This window comes from Pristiophorus japonicus, chromosome 19, assembly GCF_044704955.1.
Source record: "Pristiophorus japonicus isolate sPriJap1 chromosome 19, sPriJap1.hap1, whole genome shotgun sequence".
NCBI lineage: Eukaryota > Metazoa > Chordata > Chondrichthyes > Pristiophoridae > Pristiophorus > Pristiophorus japonicus.
The window spans coordinates 54,058,621-54,077,106 of record NC_091995.1 but is presented as its reverse complement, the minus strand read 5'-3'; the positions used below and the strand labels follow the sequence as shown (position 1 = coordinate 54,077,106).

The 18,486-nt window shown below is 45.8% G+C and overlaps 1 protein-coding gene across 5 annotated transcripts in view; it reads left to right on the top strand.

Moving 5' to 3' along the window:
- Positions 1-18,486, top strand: part of LOC139229852 (uncharacterized) — a 125,384-nt gene that overhangs the window by 10,093 nt on the left and 96,805 nt on the right. The window contains exon 1 of one of the 5 annotated variants that reach the window (XM_070861471.1): positions 9,458-9,851. The exons of 3 other annotated variants lie outside the window; for them this stretch is intronic. The gene's annotated coding sequence lies outside the window, so the exon portion shown is untranslated. Of the gene's footprint in view, positions 1-9,457; positions 9,852-16,195; positions 16,277-18,486 lie in introns of those variants that run through there. One more of the 5 variants, XM_070861472.1, reaches the window with a different exon arrangement.

Here is an 18,486-nt window from a genome sequence, read left to right as displayed (position 1 = left end):
CGTGTTCTGATCTCTCTTTACAGTGACCTTTCCCTCCGCGATTAATGACATGGGTGAACGAATAGAGAGCTGTATATCCAAGTTTGCAGCTGACACTAAGTAAGATGGGGCAGTAAGTAATGTAGATGTGAACAGAAAGTTGCAAAGGGACATAGACAGATTAAGTGAGTGGGCAAAATTATGGTAAATGGAGTTCAGTGTGGGTAAGTGTGAGGTCATCCATATTGGATCCAACAAAGATAAATTGGATTATTTTCTAAATGGTGAGAAAATATTTACTGTAGAGGAACAAAGAAATTTGGGAGTCCAAGTTCACAAATCATAGAAAGGTATGAAAAGCAATCAAAATGGCGAATGGATTGTTGGCCTTTAATTCAAGGAGGCTGGAATACAAGGGGATGAATGTTATGCTTCAATTGTAGAAAGTCTTGGTCAGATCCCACCTGGAGCTCTGCATTCAATTCAGGGAGGATATATTGTCCTTAGGGTACAGCACAAATTTACCGGAATGAAAGCAGGGCTTAGAGGATGAATTATGAGGACAGGTTGTATAAACTTGTTTTGTATTCCCCCAAGTATAGAAGATTGAAGGGTGATATGATCGCGGTGTTTAAAATGTTAAAAGGATTTGATAGTGTAGATATGGAGAAACTACTTCCTCTGGTGGTGGAATCAAGAATAAGAGGACATCATCTTAAAATCAGAGCTAAGCCATTTAGGAGCAAAATCAGGAATTTTGCAAAAGGTATTATTAATGTGGGATTCTCTCCCGTTATAGGCTGTGGATGCTGGCACAATTGGAGCTTTCAAGACTGAAATTGATTTTTGCTGGGCAAATGTATCAATTACTATGGAACAAGGCGGGTAAATGGAGTTAAGATACAGATCAACAATGATCTAATTGAATGGTGGAGCAGGCTTGAGATCTGCCCCGTGATCTGATCTCTCTTCCCCACGGTCCCTGCCCCGTGATCTGATCTCTCTTCCCCACGGTCCCTGCCCCATGATCCGATCTGTCTTCCCCACCATCTCCTGAATAGCCTACTCTGGTTTTTAACATTCTGATACTTATCCAAAACATTACCATCTCTTTTCAAATAAAATGACTGCATGATTAAAGCTGCTCGATGCCGAGGGCTGATTTAAACAATATCATTTCAGGAAGCGTCTTCACGCCCACCCGAGATCCGACTTTAGTGGCTGTGTTGGCAAGGTGCTGGAGCACTGCTTGGTCAGTGGGATGGAATTGAAGGGAGGAGCGGGAAGAAAAAGGCCGATCGGCTGCCCTCTGGTACTTTATCCAAATGGTCAATAATCTTCAGTGTGTTATCCCAGTCAGGGAGTGTCAGCTGTTTCTTCAACTGATGAGGGAGAAGCCTTATGAGGAAGGATTCATTAATAACCTTGTAGTAAAGGGGCCTTTAGGGAAGAGTGACCATAATATGATAGAATTTTATATTAATTTGAAAGTGATTTATTTCAATCTGAAACTAGGGTCTTATATCTAAACAAAGCAATCTACATAGGTATGAGGGAAGAGTGACCATACTATGTTAGAATTCTTTACTAAGATGGAGAGTGACACAGTTAATTCAGAGACTAGGGTCCTGAACTTCAATGGTATGAGATGTGAATTAGTTAGAATAGACTGGTGAATGATACTTAAAGAGTTGACGGTGGATAGGCAATGGCAAACATTTAAAGATCACGTGATAAGTCCTTACTATACAGTATAAATGCACACAAGGCCCATGCTAGAGAGAAGTCACTCTGTGACCAGTAACCTTTATTCGCTAGCACTCAAGTGATGAAGGTGCGTAGAGCTTCCTCTTTTATACCTGAAAGACCAGGTTAGGAGTGTCTCCCACAAGTTCACCACCTAGTGGTCAAATGTTCTCACAGTTAACAACTAGTCAGTTTATACATGGGTTACAATGACAGTTAAATACATGACATCATGGATGAACTTCAACAATTGTACATCCCTGTCTGGAGTAAAAATAAAACGGGGAAGGTGGCTCAACCGTGGCTAGCAAGAGAAATTAAGGATAGTGTTAAATCCAAGTAAGAGGCATATAAATTGGCCAGAAAAAGCAGCAAACCTGAGGACTGGGAGAAATTTAGAATTCAGCAGAGGAGGACAAAGCATTTAATTAGGAGGGGGAAAATAGAGTATGAAAGGAAGCTTGCCGGGAACATAAAAACTGACTGCAAAAGCTTCTATAGATATGTGAAGAGAAAAAGATTAGTGAAGACAAACGTAGGTCCCTTGCAGTCAGAATCAGGTGACTTTATAATGGGGAACAAAGAAATGGCAGACCAACTGAACAAATACTTTTGTTCTGTCTTCACTCATGATGACACAAATAACCTTCAGGAAATAATAGGGGACCGAGGGTCTAGCGAGAAGGAGGAACTGAAGGAAATCCTTATTAGTCAGGAAATTGTGTTCGGGAAATTAATGGGTTGAAGGCCGATAAATCCCCAGGGCTTGATAGTCTACATCCCAGAGTACTTAAGGAAGTGGCCCTAGAAATAGTGGATGCATTGGTGATCATTTTCTAACATTCTATCAACTCTGGATCAGTTCCTATGGACTGGAGGGTAGCTAATGTAACACCACTTTTTAAGAAAGGAAGGAGAGGGAAAACGGGGAATTATAGACCGATTAGCCTGACATCAGTAGTGGGGAAAATGTTGGAATCAATTATTAAAGATGAAATAGATGCATATTTGGAAAGCAGTGACAGGGTCAGTCCAAGTCAGCATGAAAGGGAAATCATGCTTGACTAATCTTCTTACATTTTTTGAGGATGTAACGAGTAGAGTGGACAAGGGAGAACCAGTGGATGTGGTGTATTTGGACTTTCAAAAGGCTTTTGACAAGGTCCCACACAAGAGATTGGTGTGCAAAATTAAAGCACATGGCATTGGGGGTAATGTATTGACGTGGATAGAGAACTGGTTGGCAGACAGGAAGCAGAGAGTCGGGATAAACGGGTCCTTTTCAGAATGGCAGGCAGTGACTAGTGGGGTGCCGCAGGGCTCAGTGTTGGGACCCCAGCTATTTACAATATACATCAATGATTTAGATGAAGGAATTGAGAGTAATATCTCCAAGTTTGCAGATGACACGAAGCTGGGTGGCGGTATGAGGTGTGACTTGGACAGGTTAGGTGAGTGGGCAAATGCATGGTAGATGCAATATAATGTGGATAAATGTGAGGTTATCCACTTTGGTGACAAAAACATGAAGGCAGATTATTATCTGAATGGCTTTGATTAGGAAAAGGGGAGGTGCATTGAGACCTGGTTGTCATGGTACATCAGTCATTGAAAATTGGCATGCAGGTACAGCAGGCGGTGAAGAAGTCAAATGGTATGTTGGCCTTCATAGCGAGGGGATTTGAGTATAGGAGCAGGGAGGTCTTACTGCAGTTGTACAGGGCTTTAATGAGACCTCACCTGGAATATTGTGCTCAGTTTTGGTCTCCTAATCTGAGGAAGGATGTTCTTGCTATTGAGCGAGTGCAGCGAAGGTTCACCAGACTGATTCCCGGGATGGCAGGACTGATACATGAGGAGAGACTGGATAGACTGGGCCTGTATTCACTGGAGTTTAGAAGAATGAGAGGGGATCTCATAGAAACATACAAAATTCTGACAGGACTGGACAGGTTAGATGTAGGAAGAATGTTCCCGATGTTGGGGGAGTCCAGAACTGGGGGAGACACAGTATATGGATAAGGGTAAGCCATTTAGGACTGAGATGAGGAGAAACTTCTTCACTCAGAGAGTTATTAACTTGTGGAATTCTCTTCCGCAGAGAGTTGTTGATGGCAGTTCATTGGATATATTCAAGGGGGAGTTAGATATGGCCCTTACAGCTAAAGAGATCAAGGGGTATGGAGAGAAAGCAGGAAAGGGGTACTGAGGTGAATGATCAGCCATGATCATATTGAATGGTGGTGCAGGCTCGAAGGACTGAATGGCCTACTCCTGCACCCTATTTTCTATGTTTCTATGTTTTTGTGTGAAGGTAGATTAGGAAACTATACTAAAAGGTATGACAGTAGACAAGCAATGGCTGGCATTAAAAAATCAATACATAATTTACATCAAAGATACATTCCTTTAAGGCACAAAAACCCCACAAGAAAAGTGATACAACCATGGCTAACAAGAGAAGTTAAAGATAGTATTAGATCAAAGAAAGGATAATGTTTCCAAAAAGCCTGAGGATTGGGTGGATTTTAGAATTCAGCAAAGGAGGACCAAAAAAATGATAAAGGGAAAATGGAATATGAGAGTAAACTAGTGAGAGGCATAAAAACAGACTGTAAAAGCTTCTATCGGTATGTAAAAAGGAAAAGATTAGCGAAAGTAAATGTGGGTCTCTTACAGGCTGAGACAGGAGAAATTATAATGGGGAATAAGGAAATGGCAGAGAAATTAAACAAATATTTTGTGACTGTCTTCATGGAAGAAGATGCAAAAAACCTGTACAACTGGCGACGGGAATATGGGATCACAAACTACACGCTCAACATGTCTAATCTCAGCAACTTTCAGCAATTTACGGAGGGGGAAGATTGGGATGCCTTTGTGGAAAGGTTGGAACGCTTTTTCATGGGCAACGACCTGGACGGGGACACACCGGCCACACTACCAAACAAACGCAGGGCCATCCTGCTTAGCAGTTGTGGGCCCACCATCTACGGTCTCGTCAGGGACTTACTAGCCCCGGAGAAGACAACCGCTATGAGGAACTTGTAACAATCATACAAGAACAACTAAAACCGAAAGAAAGCATCCTCACAGCCAGGCACCGGTTCTACACTTACCGGCGACCTGAGGGCCAAGAAATTGCCAAGTATGCTGCACACTTAAGAAGACTAGCTGCACCGTGTGAGTTTGGCGACCACCTTAATGAAGCACTAAGGGACATATTTGTCATCGGAATTGGCCACGAAGGCCTCCTGCACAAATTGCTCTCGGCTGACATTACGGTCACCCTGCAGAAAGCAATTCAAGTGAGCCAGGCCTACATGGTTTCGGCCAGCGACTCCAGGCGAATACTGACCCAGGACTCTAAACCGGCGTGCGCAGTGCACCGCATGGACACTTCTAAAGGCAGAAATGCTGTCCCGAGTCCCGCAACCCTGAGTCCGCCACATGGGGCAAACTGGATGGCCCCATGTTGGCGTTGTGGAGGAAACCACAGGGCCCACCAGTGCCGCTACAAAGACTATGCATGCAAAGGCTGCAAAGAAAAAGAGCACCTTCAGAGAATGTGCAAAAAAGCCTGTACTCACTGTGTCTCTGATGAGTTGGCTAATCACCGGGGCTCCGACACAAATGAAGATGTAGCTGCTCTAACCTTGGGAGAGGAATATGGAATCTTTACCTGTTCCACCGGAAGTTCTCCGTGGATGATGGAAGTGGACATCGACGGGGTCCCAGTCTCCATGGAGATCGACACAGAGGCGAGCCAGTCTGTGATGAGCCGAAAGACCTTTGAAAAAATTTGGAGGAATCCTGCCACTCGATCAAAACTGTCTCTTGTCCAGGCAAAGCTGCTCACCTATACCAAAGGTAAAATCCAAATCATTGGCAGTGTCCAGGTCTCCCAGGGCGGCATGTTGCACAATGTCCCCCTGTGGATTGTAGCCGGCGACGGTCCACGCTGCTGGGCAGGAATTGGATGAACTGGGTCCAAATCAGGCGAAGTGGTGCTGTGGAAGAAAAGAGCACCACAGCCTGCCTGCAGCAAGACCACAGAAAGACTGCAGCACCACAAGAATGTGGAAGAAAAGTGCACCACAGCCTGCCTGCAACAACACCACAAAATAGCTGCAGCAGACCTGCATTCAAAATGACCTCCTCCATGCCACGAGTCAACATGGAGGAGCATCATGTGAGCGGCCAATCAGATTTGAAAGCTCCCTCAAAGGAGACCGGTAACCAAAGCAATTTAAAGGGGAAGTTCCAACTATTTGAGTATACGGACTTTAAAGCTAAAGATACAATTAAAGAGTGCAAGTATGAAAATGTATGCAATGTAACCATGAATTGTGATGCTGGTTTAACTAATGTGACTAATGAGATGACTGCAGGTGTCAGTAAGGTTATGAACAAGTTTATTATGCTTAACAATAATGATAGAGATTGTGAAATGCCTAATGTGACCATGTCTGTTGAAACCAGGACACCCGAAAGTGATGCAAGTGCTGGAATGTATAATGCAGGCTCGACGATGTGTGATCAGAGCCAAGGTGTCATGTATACTGGCAGGACACTGCCAAAGGACATTGGGTCCTACAGGGACCATGCTAATGCCAATGGAATCCCCCTGTGGGAGGCCCCCAGGTCCAGCAGGCTACCTGACCATGTAGCCTGGATCTTTGGAATGAATGTGATGCCCCTGGCAGTGGGAAGCGGTCAATGGGCAGCCCAGCCACCACCAATGGCAACCTGCACCAGACCAGCCCTACAGCCCCTGGCCACCAGGGCCGACACCAGAAGCATGAGGCCAATACCCTCCAGCTTCCCTGGCAAACCCTGGGATGACCTGACCTTCATCCCCATTGGTGGACAAGGAGCCCACCCAGGCTTGTGGCCCTGCCCACCACCCCACAACTACCCACATCACAGTGTATACACACCACCCACTGCTGCCGTGGCTACCTCTCCGAGGGATCGCACAACAGTGACACTCACATGGTCTGTGTATGAGGGAGGGGAAACATACGAGGCCAGCCTCAAGCACAGAGGTCACATCTGGCAACCATACAACCCTCACCACAACCTCCCATAGCCCACCACTCATCACCTCCCCTGGTCATGACTACTAGGGTATGAAAAATGCTCAGGGGGGAGTATTGTTGTGTATGCATGCCTGTTTACTGTGTGATGTCTGTAACATTGTATGCAACATTGAATGTACCCTTGTACTGTACACACCTTACCGGTACACTAGAGGGTGCTGTTCCTGGAGACCCAGGAGTGGCCTGCACACAGCAGGTAACCCAGTATAAAAAGGAACACACAGCTTGATGTCGGCACTCAGGAGCTGCTAATAAAGGACTGCAAGTCTGCAGAGTTTAAGCACCATACCCTGCCTCGTGGAGTCATTGCTAAAGGTGGATGCATACACTACAAAACCTCCTGGAAATAGTGGAGAATCAAGGGTCTAGCGAGAATGAGGAATTGAAAGAAATTAGTATGAGTAAAGAAATAGTACTGGAGAAATTAATGGGACTGGAAGTCGATAAATCCCTGGACCTGATGGCCTACATCCTAGGGGTTTGAAAGAGGTGGCTATAGAGATAGTGGATGTATTGGTTGTTATCTTCAAAAATTCCATACATTCTAGAACGGTTCCCACAGATTAGAAAGTAGCAAATGTAACCTTGCTATTTAAGAATGGAGAGAGAGAGAAAATGGAACCACAGACCAGTTAGCCTGATATCAGTAGTAGGGAAGATGCTAGAATATATTATTAAGGACATGGTAACAGGACACTTGGAAAAGAATAATAGGATTAGGCCGAGTCAACACAGATTTGTCATGTATCTCACATTACTGTATATAACTGTATCTTACCATGCTATACATGACTGTAACTGGATATGACCTGTAACAATAAGCATACCTTACCACCAGGGGTGCACTTGCAGGAGACACTCCATACCTGTCCCACTGAGGTATATAAAGGGATGTCTCGGGCAAGTGCGGCACTGGAGAGCTGTGAATTAAAGGTGCAGGTCCTGAGTGACCTTGACTTCAGCATGTGTCTCGTGTAAGTCAGTACATTAGAGTCAGGACTTAACAGTGGCCATGAGTTACGGGATCACAGAATCCACAGAATGGCTACCAACAGCTCAGATGAGAAATACAATGCTGAAGACAATTGGGATGACTTTATAGAAAGGCTCCAGCAAAGCTTTGTGACCAAAGACTGGTTGGGCGATGATAAGGCAGACAAGAGAAAAGCCCATCTCTTGACCAGCTGTGGCTCGAAAACATAAGCTTTAATGAAAAACCTGCTGGCACCCGAGAAACCAGCAAGCAAGTCGTTTGAGGAGTTGAGCACACTGGTGAGAGACCACCTGAAGCCAGCGAGCAGCCTACACATGGCCAGACACAGGTTCTACAACTACAGACGCTGTGTGGGCCAAAGCATACCCGACTTCGTGGCCGAACTTCGGAGGCTATCTGGTTCATGTGAGTTCCCCGATGAACTAAAGAGAGAAGTACTGAGAGACTTTTTTATTGAAGGAATAGGCCATGCAGGCATATTCCGAAAGCTTATAGGGACTAAGTACTTGACTCTAGAGGCAGCAGCACTGGTCGCACAGACGTTCTTGGCAGGCGAAGAAGAAACGAGACTGATCTATACTTCGGGTATGACAACCAACGAGGCATCGGAACAAGGGGTTCACATTGTGAAACAAACCGCTAACCCCACACACAGACAAAGGCAGGAGAGCAGGCCTTCAACAACAGACAGTGGCACCAGAAGCCATCAAAATCAAGGGCCACATGAACGGCCGATCACACCTCATCAACCCACAATGCGAGCAATCAACAACAGATTGAGAGAAGCTCAAGGGAGATCAGCCAGATGCAGCTCATCCTTCGGAAACAATGGAAACGTTCTGTGTTGGAGATGTGGGGGTGTGTCGGTGTGTCGATTTCAGCATGCCGTTTGCAGAAACTGCAACTACACAGGGCATCTGGCTCGCATGTGCAGAAAAACAGCAGCTCGGCTGGTATACAAATCAGAAGGGTCGGAAAGTGGACCAGAAGATGGTTGGAACAGTGCACGGGACGCCGAGGTACAGCGGGTTAACACGATCAATGTCCACTGTTCTTACACCCAGACGCCTCCAATTATGATGAGGGTTCTACTCAACAGGATACCCGTCAACATGGAACTGGACACGGGGGCCAGTCAATCCCTCATGAGCGTTCAACAATTTGAACAGCTGTGGCCATACAAAAGCTACAGACCAAAACTCACAAAGATCGACACCAAACTAAGAACCTATACTAAAGAAATCATCCCAGTCCTTGGCAGCGCCATGCTCTCAGTCACACACAAAGGGATGGTGAATCAACTTTCCCTGTGGATTGTCCCCGGGGATCTCCCAGCCCTTTTGGGGAGAAGCTGGCTAGCAGAACTTAATTGGAAATGGGATGATGTTCACACCATGTCATCAGAGGAACGGACCTCCTGCTCAACAGTTCTAAGCCGTTTTGAACATCTCTTTCAGCCAGGTGTGAGCACCTTCAAAGGGGCTAAAGTTAGAATCTACATCACACAGAATGCCAGACCGGTCCATCACAAGGCTGTGCCTTATGTGATGAGGGAAAAGATTGAAAACAAACTGGACCGACTTCTGCGGGAAGACATCATTTCTCCCGTGGAATTCAGCGACTGGGCAAACCCCATCGTCCCCGTCATGAAGCCTGATGGATCCGTGCGAATCTGTGGGGATTACAAGTCTACCATAAACAGAGTCTCCCTACAGGACCAATACCCACTGCCCAGAGTGGAGGACCTATTTGCCACGTTAGCTGGAGGAAAACTTTTCTCGAAACTTGACCTCACATCTGCGAGAACTGACCGAAGAGTCTAAGCTACTCACCACCATCAACACACATCGAGGCCTTTTTTGTGTACAATCGATGCCCATTCAGCATCAGGTCGGCAGCTGCTATATTCCAGCGCAACATGGAGAGTCTGCTCAAGTCCATCCCGGGGACGGTTGTGTTTCAAGATGACATACTCATCACGGGCAGTGTTAGCGCGAATGTTTTCCTGCAAGAATCACTCGACACTCTGGGTCAGTTCCAACGCCAAAACGGCTTTTATTACGCCGGTGGGGAGAGAGCCTCTGGTCCAACTCCAGGCACTCCACTCCACCGAACAATAGTTCATTACAGTTACTCAGCCCACTTCGGCTGGACACAATCCAATCATAACGATTATAGATTACATATAGGTTTCTTTTACCAAATAGAATTCCCCTGATACCTCATGGGCTGTATATTCGGTTCTTGTCAGCTCGGGCTGATTAATGACCTCGTTATGTGAGGTAGGCCCCCCCTTATCTCTGTTCCTCGGGGCTCTCCTGTGCGAAGTCCTTGATTAAGGACATTCCATACCAGGTACTATAATGGTTCGTTATAGTTATCTTGTCTCAAGCGGATGATCCAAGGCATTCCCGGTAATGGGCCTCACTAGGTCAGCCTCAGTCAACAGTTCATTGCTTGACTAACTGAGTTCCCATCATGCTTGGGCAGCCATTTTATATGTGGCCACTTTAAACCTATATGAGTTTAAATTACATTCAGCAGGTGCCTAATGCCTAGTGTTTTGATATATTCAGCAGGTGCCTAATGCCAACAACAATTCCCCCCTTTTGGTAAAGGGACTAGTCCTAGTCCCCCTTTAACCGACCGCCCTACCTTTATTAGATATTGTGCACAGCCCAGTACTCCCTGCCTCAACGTGTTGGCCAGTCACGCGGTTTCAGGAGTCCCGGTTGCTTAGATCAAATTGACAAAGGCCAAATCCTCCTGCCCCTCTATTAGACAGACTTGTTTAGTATCCGGGGACTGGGCATGGGTCCCTCTTCGTTGTGCGTGGTGCCTGCATGCCTGGCAGGCCATTATGCCCCATGTTATTGCTCAGATCAATTGTATCCCGACCAGTATGTGTGAAATTATTCAAATCCAAGGATGGATGTTCACATTTATTCCCCAGTCCCAGACCTTTCTCCACCAATTCTGACTTTGTAAGTCTACATCGATGTCTCCTTCCAGTACTTTGATTTTAGTTTGCAGTTGGTGGTAGAGCTTTACGGATTGACCCACCCTGAGCCTCAATTCACGTAATACTTCGGTTAGATGTGGGATGGGGACCTGGTCTGGCTCGTCATAATCCTGCAAATGATCGTGGAGCTGATCAGTTACATTAATAACTTCGGGCTTCCGGCACCTAACCTGGGTGATATGCACTTGCCCGATCGTGACAGTTCGTAGCGGCGCAAAGCAAAAGTTCGGCTGCGGTATCGGGCACTGCAGGTCATTATACTGGTATGAACACTCAGTAGTAGAGACACAGTATCTTCCCCTCCCTCCGTAGCCTGCCCTCGCAAAGTGCATGTGTGCGGGCACTATTTCTAGTACACATCCGTCGGTTCGGTTAAACCCGCACTCGGCTAGCTCACCTCGGCCCACCGGGTGAGGGCATACTGTGATCTCCCCCCTTTGCTTGCATCCTGTTAGGGAAATCCCGGTAAGTATGTCATTTCGGTGAACGGCGGAGGTGGTGGTCAGATGGTAACGGATGGAGACATTGCCCCGTATTACCCCGATATTCTCTAGTTGGTACAGGGGGAACGGCCCTGAGTCCGGCGTGGCTATAGGGATTATCAGGACTATCCCTATCCCAGTATTACTACCCATCTGGCAATCAGGAATCGCTGGGTATACTCAGGTCAGTCCCTTCAGAGTACAATTATCCAGTGTCCCCCTCTGGTTGGCCAACTGAGCCAGATGTGAACTGTCTATCCAATCGGGTACCTCCCCGCATTAGATCTGATCGAGATTGTGGCGGATCTGTCCCACCATCCACAGGCCATAAGTGTGACAGAGTTGCCCCTGTTCTTGGAATCTACTAGCACCCATTGCATCGGCAGCCTGCAGCATTACGACTTTACTTAATACATTATACATTTTCCTTGACTGTTCTGTACAATATTCCGGCATCTGGATGCCTGAAATATTGATCAGGACAGGCACAATTTCATGCTCAACATTATCATACAACAATTTCCCTTCGTTGAACTGTACGATCCCATTTTCTGGTCCCTTAGTAGTTATGGGGCATGGCAATTCCTCAGGCTGTGTGGTGGTTCTTATGGGGCGCGGTATCGGAGGCAGCCTCTACCTCCTCGTAGTATCCACACAGCCCCACCCCCTTTTTGTGGGTGACTAACGGTTGGGGGCGCACAAATTATCCCAAATACATTTATTGAGCCCCCGGCCTCCCTTCGCCCAATGCAACTGCTCCTTGTACCCGTGGAGCATTGCACGCATACTTTGTCCTTATTCAGCTTCACTTGCAGCCATGCATTAAAATAAGTCCTGTCCTTGCTCCAGTCCTTGGCTGCTGGGATGCACATTCCATCCGTTAAATTAAACAAGACTCCATAGTTCATGTAGTTGTTTATTTCCTGAGTGCACTGCAATCCGTTGGTATCATCCAGTGTTTGCGTGGGTCTTAAGGTTCCCAATATTATGAGTTGAATCAGTCGTCGCTGTCCCATCTCGGTGAGTTTTATCTGCAATTTTAAACAGACAGCCTGGTCGTCACCAGGTGTTAGGTTCTGGTCTACTTGTGTCGTGGTCACTCTGTGGAATCGGAGGTAAGGATTAGGTTATCCATATTCTTTATAGTTGTACCATCTCTATCACTTCATGTCCCTGTCTGGGCTGCCGTCGGTTTTGTATTTGAGCCTGCTGTGCTCGAGCCTGCACGATGACTCATCTAAATATTATCCAAACTCCAATCAACACCAATGCCACCACTATTCCTCCAAACATCCCAGTCTGCTTTACTGTTAGGTTGGGTTTGTGGACTACACCTACCCCCTGTGGGGTACATTGGCTCGATTGCCATAGGTGATGGTGCTATGGCTGCACACTGCACTATCCGTCTGGTCCCGTTTTTAAAAATCTCTTCCAGCCTGTTTATCTTAACTTTTAGGGTTAACTCCTTTACAGGTTTGTAAGAATGCCTGATGTCATTATGTGACTTTGCATAATCATCCAAATCTTTGTGCCTTCAAAACTTGCTTAGAAATTAGGAATCCATTAAAACAGCAGAAATCATTAGTAAAGTGGTCATAATAAAAATCTTCTCATCGGGAAAGACAGCATTTTAGATTAAACTCCAAATTTTCTAAACTTCTAATTCAAGTACTTGCCAAGGATTTTTTTTTTTAAATGAGAGACTGAAATCCAATTTTCATGCAAGCTGTATACATTCCAACATTTCGTTTTTTTTTAACGGTTCCGTTCACTGGACAAATCTTGTGTTTTATTTCTCTCTCTGCTGAGTTTGCATAGCTTAGATCTTTTCTCCTCGGTTATTTTCAAAACCCTCCTGCTTGTTTAGACTGTTCGGGACTTTTCTTGATAAACACCGTCTATTCTGGAAATATTTTCAAACTGTAGTGAAACTTTCTCATAATTTAAAATCATTATCAATGGAGAGTGTCTTTTACCTCTTCAAATTCTTTTTTTTCCCAATTAAAACAATATCTTTTTCACAGCCGATATCAACTAGTATTTAGTAAGTTATGTCTTTTTCCATCGCAAACACCCCCTTTTTTTTCCAATACCTAATTAGTGCATTACGTCTTTTTTTTCAGATCACCTTTCTTCAAATTAGGTTTTGTATTTTACATGGAGGGCTCGTGTCTCTGTAAATTTGTTAATTTAAAATCATCAGACAATCGAAGACACTTTTCCTTTCAAATTCATTCAATTTGTTTACTTTCAAAGTTGCGTCTTTATCTTTTTCTTTTCTCCATAACTAGAACGGAGTCTAGCACGTAGGCTTTGAGGGCTGCTTTTCATTATCTCAAAATGTTCCAGTTTCAAGGTCGTTAAAATGTCTTCTTCTAAACTGCTAAAGCTTGCTGTTTTAACATTTTCAAAAGTCCCTTTTACACCTTCGCAGATAGCTCACCACTTGCTCGGGAGTTTGACCTGATCCCTGTAGGTATTTCTAGATTGTTTCCAAACCTTTTAGTTTTATTTCCTCCTTTTTTCTTTAAGAGATCAGATTTAATTTAATAACTTTTTTTTTTAGTTTGAATCCATCTCAGTATTTTGCTGTGCCTTCTCTTAATATCTCAAAATCCCAATTCACATTTTGTAATTTCAATCTTTATTTAAAACTCTTTTTTTTGAGCTAGAAGCTTTTTTTTTAAAGGCATTCTTTATCTCATTCCTAGACTAAATTTATGTCTTTCAACCCAATGTAATCAATCCTTTGTGCATTTCCTAGCTCTGTAACTTATCATCCGAATAAATCCATACCTGCGTTTCTAACTTAAAATGTCTTAAAACTTCCCACATACAGGACAACACTACAAAGGGTTGAAACAAACTTTCACTCTGTTTGGAAAAGTGGGTGGAGCTAAAATAAACAGACAGCTGCACTACTCTTCCAAACAGGCTTTCGGAAACATGAAAACATAAATTCATTCCGCAGTCAAAAAATCACACAAGGACTCTCACTCAACGACAGCCATTCACAAAAGTCTCTCTTCATTCAACAAAGCTTATTAATTTTTTGGCTGGCTCTATTCTTGGATCCATACTTCACTTAAGATAATCACTATCAGGTTTTTTTTAATTTCTTACATATTGATTTACTTCCTCTGTTAATTTTACGTGGGCTTGCAGTATCAAGACCACAGCCTTTTCATTTTTATCTTTCTTTTCCTTCTCCCACCATTCCCGCTGGTCTGCTGGCAGGTCCTGAGAACCCCATCTTGCTTTAATCATTTTCTCGATTAATTTATTTTGTTTTTCCGCCAGGTGGCGGGTAATGGAGCTGTCCGGCCCCCATTCGAGGTTATCTGCTTTATTGGCCATTCCTGGGTAGGACTAGAACCGTTAGGAATCTACTCTCAGAGATCTGCTTTCTACCGAGCGTAACTTGTAGTAGACTGTCTCCTGGCTACTGTCAGGTCACACGTTCTGCTGTTACACAAACTTATACAATTCTTAAAACACGTTTAAGCAATTCCCGCAGTGCCCCACGCCTCCTTAACGACTACCTACCACTGTTTTGTCTGTCGGTCCGACCCTGTTCACAGGTTTGGTTTCCATTGGTCGCTGTGCACCGCCTGGTCCCCGGGGTATATTTTCAAATCACACTACTGGGTCCGGGAAGTGTCGCTCGGTATCACGATCCCACAGTCTAAGTGTGTTCCCTACGCCTACTTAGTTCCTGGCCGTCATGTGGGACAAAAGTCCTCTTAATTCAGGCTCAGGCTAGGCGTTTGAGATATTAGACCGTCTCCTCGTGTCAATCAACCGGCTTCCACCTCCCACACCCTTTATAATTAAAAATTTTTTATACTCACCCTGATTTTTCCAAGGGCATCCAGCGACTCCGGGAAATCCGGTTCGTGGCGCCACTGTTAGCGCAAATGTTTTCCTGCAAGAATCACTCGACACTCTGGGTCGGTTCCAACGCCAAAATGGCTTTTATTACTCCGGCGGGGAGAGAGCCTCTGGTCCAACTCCAGGCCACCGAACAAAGAAATCCATCGATTTTTATATGTTTTACAATAGTTCATTACAGTTACTCAGCCCACTTCGGCTGGACACAATCCAATCATAACGATTATAGATTACATACAGGTTTCTTTTACCCAATAGAATTCCCCTGATACCTCAGGGGCTGTATGTTCGGTTCTTGTCAGCTCGGGCTGATTAATTACCTCGTTATGTGAGGTAGGCGCCCCTTATCTCTGTTCCTCGGGGCTCTGCTGTGTGAAGTCCTTGATTAAGGACATTCCATACCAGGTACTATAATGGTTCGTTATAGTTATCTTGTCTCAAGCGGATGATCCAAGGTATTCCCGGTAGTGGGCCTCACTTGGTCATTGCTCGGTCAGCCTCAGTCAACAGTTCATTGCTTGACTAACTGAGTTCCCATCATGCTTGGGCAGCCATTTTATATGTGGCCACTTTAAACCTATATGAGTTTAGATATATTCAGCAGGTGCCTAATGCCTAGTGTTTTGATATATTCAGCAGATGCCTAATGCCTACAACAGGTAGGAACACCAACTCTCATTTCCGCAATCTTGAGGAAGTACTAAGTCGATTGGATCGGGTAGGCCTAAGAGTTAAGAAATCCAAGTGTCTGTTTCTCGCGCCTGGTGGTTGAATTTTTGGGCAGAAGGATTGCCGCTGATGGAATCCGCCCAACCGAATCCAAAACCGAAGCGATTCGCCTGGCACCCAGGCCCCAGAATGTCTCGGAACTGCGTGCCTTTCTCGGGCTACTCAATTACATTGGGAACTTTATGCAGAACTTGAGCACGCTCCTGGAGCCTCTTCACGTGCTACTCAGAAAGGGGTGTGATTGGTTTTGGGGGGCACACCCAAGAACCCGCCTTCAATAAGGCACGCAACCTTCTATGTTCCAAGAGTGTTTTAGCCTTTTTTGACCCAGGTAAAAAGTTAGTCGTTACGTGTGATGCGTCAGCGTACGGGGTCGGGTGCATTTTACAGCACGTCAATGATGCGGGTAAATTACAACCCATTGCTTATGCCTCCAGGTCACTTTCGCGGGCGGAGCGCGGGTACGGTATGGTGGAGAAGGAGGCACTCGCGTGCGTGTACGGTGTCAAAAAGATGCATCAATATCTTTTCGGGGCCAAGTTTGTGTTAGAAACCGACCACAAACACCTCACGTCCCTACTATCCGAGTGCAAGGCAATCAACAGCAACGCCTCGGTGCGCATTCAGCGGTGGGCACTCATGCTGGCGGCTTACGACGACACGATAAGGCATAGACCAGGCATAGACAACTGTGCTGATGCGCTTAACAGGCTACCCCTGGTGACCACAGAAGGGTCCAATGAACAGGACTGTGAGATGGTCATGGCAATCAATGCCTTTGAATCCACAGGTTCGCCCATGACGGCTCGCCAAATCAGAGCCTGGACGACCAGCGCCCCCACGTTATCTCTAGTTAAAAGATGCGTTTTAACCGGTGACTAGGCAGAGGCTCGCGATGCCTGCCCCGAGGAGGTCAAACCCTTCCATAGGTGCATGCATGAACTCATGAAAAGGACACTTAAAATCGGACTCTTGCTGGTTCACCCCAACCTGCATGATCAGGTAGAGAGCAGGCAGCAGCAACAAAATGTAAATGATGGTCGTGCCACTATGTCACGGGAAATTGATCTGAATGACCCTGTGTATGTTCTAAACTATGGACATGGTCCCAAGTGGATCGCGGGCACGGTGATAGCTAAAGAAGGGAGTAGGGTGTTTGTAGTCAAACTAGACAATGGACAAATTTGCAGAAAGCACCTGGACCAAACGAGGCTGCGGTTCACAGACTGCCCTGAACAACCCACAGCAGACACCACCTTTTTCGAGCGCACAACACATACCCAAAGGATCAACGACACCACGCCGGACCAGGAAGTCGAACCCATCACGCCCAACAGCCCAGCAAGGCCAGGCTCACCCAGCAGCCCTGCAGGGCCAACAACACACCAGCCCAGCGAGGGCACAGCCACCACACCAGAACAGACACTTGGACCGAGGCTGTCCATCAGGGAAAGAAAGGCTCCCGACCACCTCACCTTGTAAATAGTTTTCACTTTGACTTTGGGGGGGGGAGTGATGTTGTGTATCTGTAAAACATGCACTCCCATGTCCCGCCACCAGGGAGCTCATCCCCTGAAGTCACAAGGGATCCCAGCATCCCTTGGGAGCACTGTATATAAGCTGGCCCCTAAGGCCTGTTCCTCACTCTGGAGTGTCTTATTAAAGACTGAGGTCACTGTTACTTTAACCTCCCTGTGTGCAGTCTCATCTGTGTTAGGAGCACAATATGATCCATGTAAGCGTTTGGTACTAGCATGTGATGCGTTGTTGTACGGCGTCGGGTGTGTATTGCAACAAGCTAATGATTTTGGGAAATTACAACGGGTTGCTTATTCATCGAGAAGTCTGTCCAAGGCTGAGAGAGCCTACAGCATGATTGAAAAAGAAGCGTTAGCATGTGCCTATGGAGTAAAGAAAATGCATCAATACCTGTTTGAGCCAAAATTTGAATTGGAAACTGACTGTAAGCCACTTATATCCCTGTTTTCCGAGAGTAAAGGATAAATACTAATGCATCGGCCTGCATCCAGAGATGGGCGCTCACGTTGTCCGCATACAACTATGCCATCCGCCACAGGCCAGGCACAGAAAACTGTGCCGATGCTTTCAGTAAGCTGCCATTGCCCACCATGGGGGTGGAAATGGCGCAGCCCGCAGATTTAGTCATGGTTATAGAAGCATTCGAGAGTGAGCAATCACCTGTCACAGCCCGACAGATTAGAACCTGGATGAGCCAGGACCCCTTACTGTCGCTGGTTAAAAACTGTGTGCTTCACGGGAGCTGGTCCAGTGTCCCAGTAGAAATGCAGGAAGAGATAAAGCTGTACCAGCGGTGCAAAGATGAAATGTCTGTACAGGCAGACTGCCTTCTGTGGGGCAATCGGATAGTGGTCCCCAAGAAGGACAGAGACACCTTCATCAGTGACCTTCACAGTCCCCACCCAGATCCCACATGTGGTGGCCCGGTATCGATGCGGACTTAGAGTCCTGCATGCACAAATGTAACACATGCTCGCAGTTAAGCAATGCACCCAGGGAGGC